We start from the raw sequence: 11,204 nt of genomic DNA on the forward strand, positions 1-11,204 counted from the left end.
TTGTGTAAGTCAGGACCTGCCTAATCAACACCGTGAGTTTGGAAGAAATCTGAGACGGTCAAATATTGAGTCTAAAAAAACACAAAGGGGTACCCCTTAGTGTTTTTTTGGGTGAAATATGTGACCTCCTCAGCTCTTCTTCAAACCCACACCGTGTGTCAGGGAGGTCCTGACAAAGACAGTGGTGTGGTAATTGTTGCCCTACCACATCCCAAAGCTGAGATATAGGGACATGTTTTACTGCATAAAATGTATAACTGTAAATTTCATGATGGGATTCCTACTTCCAGTGAAGCTAGGTAAACACAAGAGTAGAAGGGTGCAATCAGAAAAGCCTAGTCAGTCCAATATATCCTACATTGCATCTGTATTTTGCTTTATTGGACGTATAAAAAGCTCATAAATTTAATTCCAATATATTCAACACCAATAAACCTATTGAGAGAAAATCCCAGTTAAGTTTGTCCTCATATCTCAGCTTTGGGATGAGATAGGCTGAAAATAATCACACCTTAGTGTAAGTCAGGACCTGCCTAATCAACACCATGAGTTTGGAAGATATCTGAGACGGTCAAAAATTGAGTCTAAAAAAACACAAAGGGGTACCCCTTAGTGTTTTTTTGGGTGAAATATGTGACCTCCTCAGCTCTTCTTCAAACCCACACCGTGTGTCAGAGAGGTCCTGACGAAGACAGTGGTGTGGTAATTGTTGCCCTACCACATCCCAAAGCTGAGATATAGGGACATGTTTTGCTGCATAAAATGTATAACTGTAAATTTCATGATGGGATTCCTACTTCCAGTGAAGCTAAGTAAACACAAGAGTAGAAGGGTGCGATCAGAAAAGCCTAGTCAGTCCAATATATCCTACATTGCATCTTTATTTTGCTTTATTGGACATATAACAAGCTCATAAATTTAATTCCAATATATTCAACACCAATAAACCTATTGAGAGAAAATCCCAGTTAAGTTTGTCCTCATATCTCAGCTTTGGGATGAGATAGGCTGAAAATAATCACACCTTTGTGTAAGTCAGGACCTGCCTAATCAACACCGTGAGTTTGGAAGAAATCTGAGACGGTCAAATATTGAGTCTAAAAAAACACAAAGGGGTACCCCTTAGTGTTTTTTTGGGTGAAATATGTGACCTCCTCAGCTCTTCTTCAAACCCACACCGTGTGTCAGGGAGGTCCTGACAAAGACAGTGGTGTGGTAATTGTTGCCCTACCACATCCCAAAGCTGAGATATAGGGACATGTTTTACTGCATAAAATGTATAACTGTAAATTTCATGATGGGATTCCTACTTCCAGTGAAGCTAGGTAAACACAAGAGTAGAAGGGTGCAATCAGAAAAGCCTAGTCAGTCCAATATATCCTACATTGCATCTGTATTTTGCTTTATTGGACGTATAAAAAGCTCATAAATTTAATTCCAATATATTCAACACCAATAAACCTATTGAGAGAAATTCCCAGTTAAGTTTATCTTCATATCTCAGCTTTGGGATGAGATAGGCTGAAAATAATCACACCTTTGTGTAAGTCAGGACCTGCCTAATCAACACCGTGAGTTTGGAAGAAATCTGAGACGGTCAAAAATTGAGTCTAAAAAAACACAAAGGGGTACCCCTTAGTGTTTTTTTGGGTGAAATATGTGACCTCCTCAGCTCTTCTTCAAACCCACACCGTGTGTCAGGGAGGTCCTGACAAAGACAGTGGTGTGGTAATTGTTGCCCTACCACATCCCAAAGCTGAGATATAGGGACATGTTTTGCTGCATAAAATGTATAACTGTAAATTTCATGATGGGATTCCTACTTCCAGTGAAGCTAAGTAAACACAAGAGTAGAAGGGTGCGATCAGAAAAGCCTAGTCAGTCCAATATATCCTACATTGCATCTGTATTTTGCTTTATTGGACATATAACAAGCTCATTAATTTTTATTCCAATATATTCAACACCAATAAACCTATTGAGAGAAAATCCCAGTTAAGTTTGTCCTCATATCTCAGCTTTGGGATGAGATAGGCTGAAAATAATCACACCTTTGTGTAAGTAAGGACCTGCCTAATCAACACCATGAGTTTGGAAGATATCTGAGACGGTCAAAAATTGAGTCTAAAAAAACACAAAGGGGTACCCCTTAGTGTTTTTTTGGGTGAAATATGTGACCTCCTCAGCTCTTCTTCAAACCCACACCGTGTGTCAGAGAGGTCCTGACGAAGACAGTGGTGTGGTAATTGTTGCCCTACCACATCCCAAAGCTGAGATATAGGGACATGTTTTGCTGCATAAAATGTATAACTGTAAATTTCATGATGGGATTCCTACTTCCAGTGAAGCTAAGTAAACACAAGAGTAGAAGGGTGCGATCAGAAAAGCCTAGTCAGTCCAATATATCCTACATTGCATCTTTATTTTGCTTTATTGGACATATAACAAGCTCATAAATTTAATTCCAATATATTCAACACCAATAAACCTATTGAGAGAAAATCCCAGTTAAGTTTGTCCTCATATCTCAGCTTTGGGATGAGATAGGCTGAAAATAATCACACCTTTGTGTAAGTCAGGACCTGCCTAATCAACACCGTGAGTTTGGAAGAAATCTGAGACGGTCAAATATTGAGTCTAAAAAAACACAAAGGGGTACCCCTTAGTGTTTTTTTGGGTGAAATATGTGACCTCCTCAGCTCTTCTTCAAACCCACACCGTGTGTCAGGGAGGTCCTGACAAAGACAGTGGTGTGGTAATTGTTGCCCTACCACATCCCAAAGCTGAGATATAGGGACATGTTTTGCTGCATAAAATGTATAACTGTAAATTTCATGATGGGATTCCTACTTCCAGTGAAGCTAAGTAAACACAAGAGTAGAAGGGTGTGATCAGAAAAGCCTAGTCAGTCCAATATATCCTACATTGCATCTGTATTTTGCTTTATTGGACATATAACAAGCTCATAAATTTAATTCCAATATATTCAACACCAATAAACCTATTGAGAGAAATTCCCAGTTAAGTTTGTCTTCATATCTCAGCTTTGGGATGAGATAGGCTGAAAATAATCACACCTTTGTGTAAGTCAGGACCTGCCTAAACAACACCGTGAGTTTGGAAGAAATCTGAGACGGTCAAAAATTGAGTCTAAAAAAACACAAAGGGGTACCCCTTAGTGTTTTTTTGGGTGAAATATGTGACCTCCTCAGCTCTTCTTCAAACCCACACCGTGTGTCAGAGAGGTCCTGACGAAGACAGTGGTGTGGTAATTTTTGCCCTACCACATCCCAAAGCTGAGATATAGGGACATGTTTTGCTGCATAAAATGTATAACTGTAAATTTCATGATGGGATTCCTACTTCCAGTGAAGCTAGGTAAACACAAGAGTAGAAGGGTGCAATCAGAAAAGCCTAGTCAGTCCAATATATCCTACATTGCATCTGTATTTTGCTTTATTGGACGTATAAAAAGCTCATAAATTTAATTCCAATATATTTAACACCAATAAACCTATTGAGAGAAAATCCCAGTTAAGTTTGTCCTCATATTTCAGCTTTGGGATGAGATAGGCTGAACATAATCACACCTTTGTGTAAGTCAGGACCTGCCTAATCAACATCGTGAGTTTGGAGGAAATCTGAGACGGTCAAAAATTGAGTCTAAAAAATCACAAAGGGGTACCCCTTAGTGTTTTTTTGGGTGAAATATGTGACCTCCTCAGATCTTCTTCAAACCCACACCGTGTGTCAGAGAGGTCCTGACAAAGACAGTGGTGTGGTAATTGTTGCCCTATCACATCCCAAAGCTGAGATATAGGGACATGTTGTGCTGCATAAAATGTATAACTGTAAATTTCATGATGGGATTCCTACTTCCAGTGAAGCTAGGTAAACACATGAGTAGAAGGGTGCGATCAGAAAAGCCTAGTCAGTCCAATATATCCTACATTGCATCTGTATTTTGCTTTATTGGACATATAACAAGCTCATAAATTTAATTCCAATATATTCAACACCAATAAACCTATTGAGAGAAAATCCCAGTTAAGTTTGTCCTCATATCTCAGCTTTGGGATGAGATAGGCTGAAAATAATCACACCTTTGTGTAAGTCAGGACCTGCCTAATCAACACCGTGAGTTTGGAAGAAATATGAGACGGTCAAAAATTGAGTCTAAAAAAACACAAAGGGGTACCCCTTAGTGTTTTTTTGGGTGAAATATGTGACCTCCTCAGCTCTTCTTCAAACCCACACCGTGTGTCAGAGAGGTCCTGACAAAGACAATGGTGTGGTAATTGTTGCCCTACCACATCCCAAAGCTAAGATATAGGGACATGTTGTGCTGCATGAAATGTATAACTGTAAATTTCATGATGGGATTCCTACTTCCAGTGAAGCTAGGTAAACACATGAGTAGAAGGGTGCGATCAGAAAAGCCTAGTCAGTCCAATATATCCTACATTGCATCTGTATTTTGCTTTATTGGACGTATAAAAAGCTCATTAATTTTTATTCCAATATATTCAACACCAATAAACCTATTGAGAGAAAATCCCAGTTAAGTTTGTCCTCATATCTCAGCTTTGGGATGAGATAGGCTGAAAATAATCACACCTTTGTGTAAGTAAGGACCTGCCTAATCAACACCATGAGTTTGGAAGATATCTGAGACGGTCAAAAATTGAGTCTAAAAAAACACAAAGGGGTACCCCTTAGTGTTTTTTTGGGTGAAATATGTGACCTCCTCAGCTCTTCTTCAAACCCACACCGTGTGTCAGAGAGGTCCTGACGAAGACAGTGGTGTGGTAATTGTTGCCCTACCACATCCCAAAGCTGAGATATAGGGACATGTTTTGCTGCATAAAATGTATAACTGTAAATTTCATGATGGGATTCCTACTTCCAGTGAAGCTAAGTAAACACAAGAGTAGAAGGGTGCGATCAGAAAAGCCTAGTCAGTCCAATATATCCTACATTGCATCTTTATTTTGCTTTATTGGACATATAACAAGCTCATAAATTTAATTCCAATATATTCAACACCAATAAACCTATTGAGAGAAAATCCCAGTTAAGTTTGTCCTCATATCTCAGCTTTGGGATGAGATAGGCTGAAAATAATCACACCTTTGTGTAAGTCAGGACCTGCCTAATCAACACCGTGAGTTTGGAAGAAATCTGAGACGGTCAAATATTGAGTCTAAAAAAACACAAAGGGGTACCCCTTAGTGTTTTTTTGGGTGAAATATGTGACCTCCTCAGCTCTTCTTCAAACCCACACCGTGTGTCAGGGAGGTCCTGACAAAGACAGTGGTGTGGTAATTGTTGCCCTACCACATCCCAAAGCTGAGATATAGGGACATGTTTTGCTGCATAAAATGTATAACTGTAAATTTCATGATGGGATTCCTACTTCCAGTGAAGCTAAGTAAACACAAGAGTAGAAGGGTGTGATCAGAAAAGCCTAGTCAGTCCAATATATCCTACATTGCATCTGTATTTTGCTTTATTGGACATATAACAAGCTCATAAATTTAATTCCAATATATTCAACACCAATAAACCTATTGAGAGAAATTCCCAGTTAAGTTTGTCTTCATATCTCAGCTTTGGGATGAGATAGGCTGAAAATAATCACACCTTTGTGTAAGTCAGGACCTGCCTAAACAACACCGTGAGTTTGGAAGAAATCTGAGACGGTCAAAAATTGAGTCTAAAAAAACACAAAGGGGTACCCCTTAGTGTTTTTTTGGGTGAAATATGTGACCTCCTCAGCTCTTCTTCAAACCCACACCGTGTGTCAGAGAGGTCCTGACGAAGACAGTGGTGTGGTAATTTTTGCCCTACCACATCCCAAAGCTGAGATATAGGGACATGTTTTGCTGCATAAAATGTATAACTGTAAATTTCATGATGGGATTCCTACTTCCAGTGAAGCTAGGTAAACACAAGAGTAGAAGGGTGCAATCAGAAAAGCCTAGTCAGTCCAATATATCCTACATTGCATCTGTATTTTGCTTTATTGGACGTATAAAAAGCTCATAAATTTAATTCCAATATATTTAACACCAATAAACCTATTGAGAGAAAATCCCAGTTAAGTTTGTCCTCATATTTCAGCTTTGGGATGAGATAGGCTGAACATAATCACACCTTTGTGTAAGTCAGGACCTGCCTAATCAACATCGTGAGTTTGGAGGAAATCTGAGACGGTCAAAAATTGAGTCTAAAAAAACACAAAGGGGTACCCCTTAGTGTTTTTTTGGGTGAAATATGTGACCTCCTCAGATCTTCTTCAAACCCACACCGTGTGTCAGAGAGGTCCTGACAAAGACAGTGGTGTGGTAATTGTTGCCCTATCACATCCCAAAGCTGAGATATAGGGACATGTTGTGCTGCATAAAATGTATAACTGTAAATTTCATGATGGGATTCCTACTTCCAGTGAAGCTAGGTAAACACATGAGTAGAAGGGTGCGATCAGAAAAGCCTAGTCAGTCCAATATATCCTACATTGCATCTGTATTTTGCTTTATTGGACATATAACAAGCTCATAAATTTAATTCCAATATATTCAACACCAATAAACCTATTGAGAGAAAATCCCAGTTAAGTTTGTCCTCATATCTCAGCTTTGGGATGAGATAGGCTGAAAATAATCACACCTTTGTGTAAGTCAGGACCTGCCTAATCAACACCGTGAGTTTGGAAGAAATATGAGACGGTCAAAAATTGAGTCTAAAAAAACACAAAGGGGTACCCCTTAGTGTTTTTTTGGGTGAAATATGTGACCTCCTCAGCTCTTCTTCAAACCCACACCGTGTGTCAGAGAGGTCCTGACAAAGACAATGGTGTGGTAATTGTTGCCCTACCACATCCCAAAGCTAAGATATAGGGACATGTTGTGCTGCATGAAATGTATAACTGTAAATTTCATGATGGGATTCCTACTTCCAGTGAAGCTAGGTAAACACATGAGTAGAAGGGTGCGATCAGAAAAGCCTAGTCAGTCCAATATATCCTACATTGCATCTGTATTTTGCTTTATTGGACGTATAAAAAGCTCATAAATTTAATTCCAATATATTCAACACCAATAAACCTATTGAGAGAAATTCCCAGTTAAGTGTGTCTTCATATCTCAGCTTTGGGATGAGATAGGCTGAAAATAATCACACCTTTGTGTAAGTCAGGACCTGCCTAATCAACACCGTGAGTTTGGAAGAAATCTGAGACGGTCAAAAATTGAGTCTAAAAAAACACAAAGGGGTACCCCTTAGTGTTTTTTTGGGTGAAATATGTGACCTCCTCAGCTCTTCTTCAAACCCACACCGTGTGTCAGGGAGGTCCTGACAAAGACAGTGGTGTGGTAATTGTTGCCCTACCACATCCCAAAGCTGAGATATAGGGACATGTTTTGCTGCATAAAATGTATAACTGTAAATTTCATGATGGGATTCCTACTTCCAGTGAAGCTAAGTAAACACAAGAGTAGAAGGGTGCGATCAGAAAAGCCTAGTCAGTCCAATATATCCTACATTGCATCTGTATTTTGCTTTATTGGACATATAACAAGCTCATAAATTTAATTCCAATATATTCAACACCAATAAACCTATTGAGAGAAATTCCCAGTTAAGTTTGTCTTCATATCTCAGCTTTGGGATGAGATAGGCTGAAAATAATCACACCTTTGTGTAAGTCAGGACCTGCCTAATCAACACCGTGAGTTTGGAAGAAATCTGAGACGGTCAAAAATTGAGTCTAAAAAAACACAAAGGGGTACCCCTTAGTGTTTTTTTGGGTGAAATATGTGACCTCCTCAGCTCTTCTTCAAACCCACACCATGTGTCAGGGAGGTCCTGACAAAGACAGTGGTGTGGTAATTGTTGCCCTACCACATCCCAAAGCTGAGATATAGGGACATGTTTTGCTGCATAAAATGTATAACTGTAAATTTCATGATGGGATTCCTACTTCCAGTGAAGCTAAGTAAACACAAGAGTAGAAGGGTGTGATCAGAAAAGCCTAGTTAGTCCAATATATCCTACATTGCATCTGTATTTTGCTTTATTGGACATATAACAAGCTCATAAATTTAATTCCAATATATTCAACACCAATAAACCTATTGAGAGAAAATCCCAGTTAAGTTTGTCCTCATATCTCAGCTTTGGGATGAGATAGGCTGAAAATAATCACACCTTTGTGTAAGTCAGGACCTGCCTAATCAACATCGTGAGTTTGGAAGAAATCTGAGACGGTCAAAAATTGAGTCTAAAAAAACACAAAGGGGTACCCCTTAGTGTTTTTTTGGGTGAAATATGTGACCTCCTCAGCTCTTCTTCAAACCCACACCGTGAGTCAGAGAGGTCCTGACAAAGACAGTGGTGTGGTAATTTTTGCCCTACCACATCCCAAAGCTGAGATATAGGGACATGTTTTGCTGCATAAAATGTATAACTGTAAATTTCATGATGGGATTCCTACTTCCAGTGAAGCTAGGTAAACACAAGAGTAGAAGGGTGCAATCAGAAAAGCCTAGTCAGTCCAATATATTCTACATTGCATCTGTATTTTGCTTTATTGGACGTATAAAAAGCTCATAAATTTAATTCCAATATATTCAACACCAATAAACCTATTGAGAGAAAATCCCAGTTAAGTTTGTCTTCATATCTCAGCTTTGGGATGAGATAGGCTGAAAATAATCACACCTTTGTGTAAGTCAGGACCTGCCTAATCAACACCATGAGTTTGGAAGAAATCTGAGACGGTCAAAAATTGAGTCTAAAAAAACACAAAGGGGTACCCCTTAGTGTTTTTTTGGGTGAAATATGTGACCTCCTCAGCTCTTCTTCAAACCCACACCGTGTGTCAGAGAGGTCCTGACGAAGACAGTGGTGTGGTAATTGTTGCCCTACCACATCCCAAAGCTGAGATATAGGGACATGTTTTGCTGCATAAAATGTATAACTGTAAATTTCATGATGGGATTCCTACTTCCAGTGAAGCTAAGTAAACACAAGAGTAGAAGGGTGTGATCAGAAAAGCCTAGTCAGTCCAATATATCCTACATTGCATCTGTATTTTGCTTTATTGGACATATAACAAGCTCATAAATTTAATTCCAATATATTCAACACCAATAAACCTATTGAGAGAAAATCCCAGTTAAGTTTGTCCTCATATCTCAGCTTTGGGATGAGATAGGCTGAAAATAATCACACCTTTGTGTAAGTCAGGACCTGCCTAATCAACATCGTGAGTTTGGAAGAAATCTGAGATGGTCAAAAATTGAGTCTAAAAAAACACAAAGGGGTACCCCTTAGTGTTTTTTTGGGTGAAATATGTGACCTCCTCAGCTCTTCTTCAAACCCACACCGTGAGTCAGAGAGGTCCTGACAAAGACAGTGGTGTGGTAATTTTTGCCCTACCACACCCCAAAGCTGAGATATAGGGACATGTTTTGCTGCATAAAATGTATAACTGTAAATTTCATGATGGGATTCCTACTTCCAGTGAAGCTAGGTAAACACAAGAGTAGAAGGGTGCAATCAGAAAAGCCTAGTCAGTCCAATATATTCTACATTGCATCTGTATTTTGCTTTATTGGACGTATAAAAAGCTCATAAATTTAATTCCAATATATTCAACACCAATAAACCTATTGAGAGAAAATCCCAGTTAAGTTTGTCCTCATATCTCAGCTTTGGGATGAGATAGGCTGAAAATAATCACACCTTTGTGTAAGTCAGGACCTGCCTAATCAACACCGTGAGTTTGGAAGAAATCTGAGACGGTCAAAAATTGAGTCTAAAAAAACACAAAGGGGTACCCCTTAGTGTTTTTTTGGGTGAAATATGTGACCTCCTCAGATCTTCTTCAAACCCACACCGTGTGTCAGAGAGGTCCTGACAAAGACAATGGTGTGGTAATTGTTGCCCTACCACATCCCAAAGCTAAGATATAGGGACATGTTGTGCTGCATGAAATGTATAACTGTAAATTTCATGATGGGATTCCTACTTCCAGTGAAGCTAGGTAAACACAAGAGAAGAAGGGTGCAATCAGAAAAGCCTAGTCAGTCCAATATATCCTACATTGCATCTGTATTTTGCTTTATTGGACGTATAAAAAGCTCATAAATTTAATTCCAATATATTTAACACCAATAATTCTATTGAGAGAAAATCCCAGTTAAGTTTGTCCTCATATTTCAGCTTTGGGATGAGATAGGCTGAACATAATCACACCTTTGTGTAAGTCAGGACCTGCCTAATCAACATCGTGAGTTTGGAGGAAATCTGAGACGGTCAAAAATTGAGTCTAAAAAAACACAAAGGGGTACCCCTTAGTGTTTTTTTGGGTGAAATATGTGACCTCCTCAGATCTTCTTCAAACCCACACCGTGTGTCAGAGAGGTCCTGACAAAGACAGTGGTGTGGTAATTGTTGCCCTATCACATCCCAAAGCTGAGATATAGGGACATGTTGTGCTGCATAAAATGTATAACTGTAAATTTCATGATGGGATTCCTACTTCCAGTGAAGCTAGGTAAACACATGAGTAGAAGGGTGCGATCAGAAAAGCCTAGTCAGTCCAATATATCCTACATTGCATCTGTATTTTGCTTTATTGGACATATAACAAGCTCATAAATTTAATTCCAATATATTCAACACCAATAAACCTATTGAGAGAAAATCCCAGTTAAGTTTGTCCTCATATCTCAGCTTTGGGATGAGATAGGCTGAAAATAATCACACCTTTGTGTAAGTCAGGACCTGCCTAATCAACACCGTGAGTTTGGAAGAAATCTGAGACGGTCAAAAATTGAGTCTAAAAAAACACAAAGGGGTACCCCTTAGTGTTTTTTTGGGTGAAATATGTGACCTCCTCAGATCTTCTTCAAACCCACACCGTGTGTCAGAGAGGTCCTGACAAAGACAATGGTGTGGTAATTGTTGCCCTACCACATCCCAAAGCTAAGATATAGGGACATGTTGTGCTGCATGAAATGTATAACTGTAAATTTCATGATGGGATTCCTACTTCCAGTGAAGCTAGGTAAACACATGAGTAGAAGGGTGCGATCAGAAAAGCCTAGTCAGTCCAATATATCCTACATTGCATCTGTATTTTGCTTTATTGGACGTATAAAAAGCTCATTAATTTTTATTCCAATATATTCAACACC

This window comes from Hoplias malabaricus, unplaced genomic scaffold (assembly GCF_029633855.1).
Source record: "Hoplias malabaricus isolate fHopMal1 unplaced genomic scaffold, fHopMal1.hap1 scaffold_27, whole genome shotgun sequence".
NCBI lineage: Eukaryota > Metazoa > Chordata > Actinopteri > Characiformes > Erythrinidae > Hoplias > Hoplias malabaricus.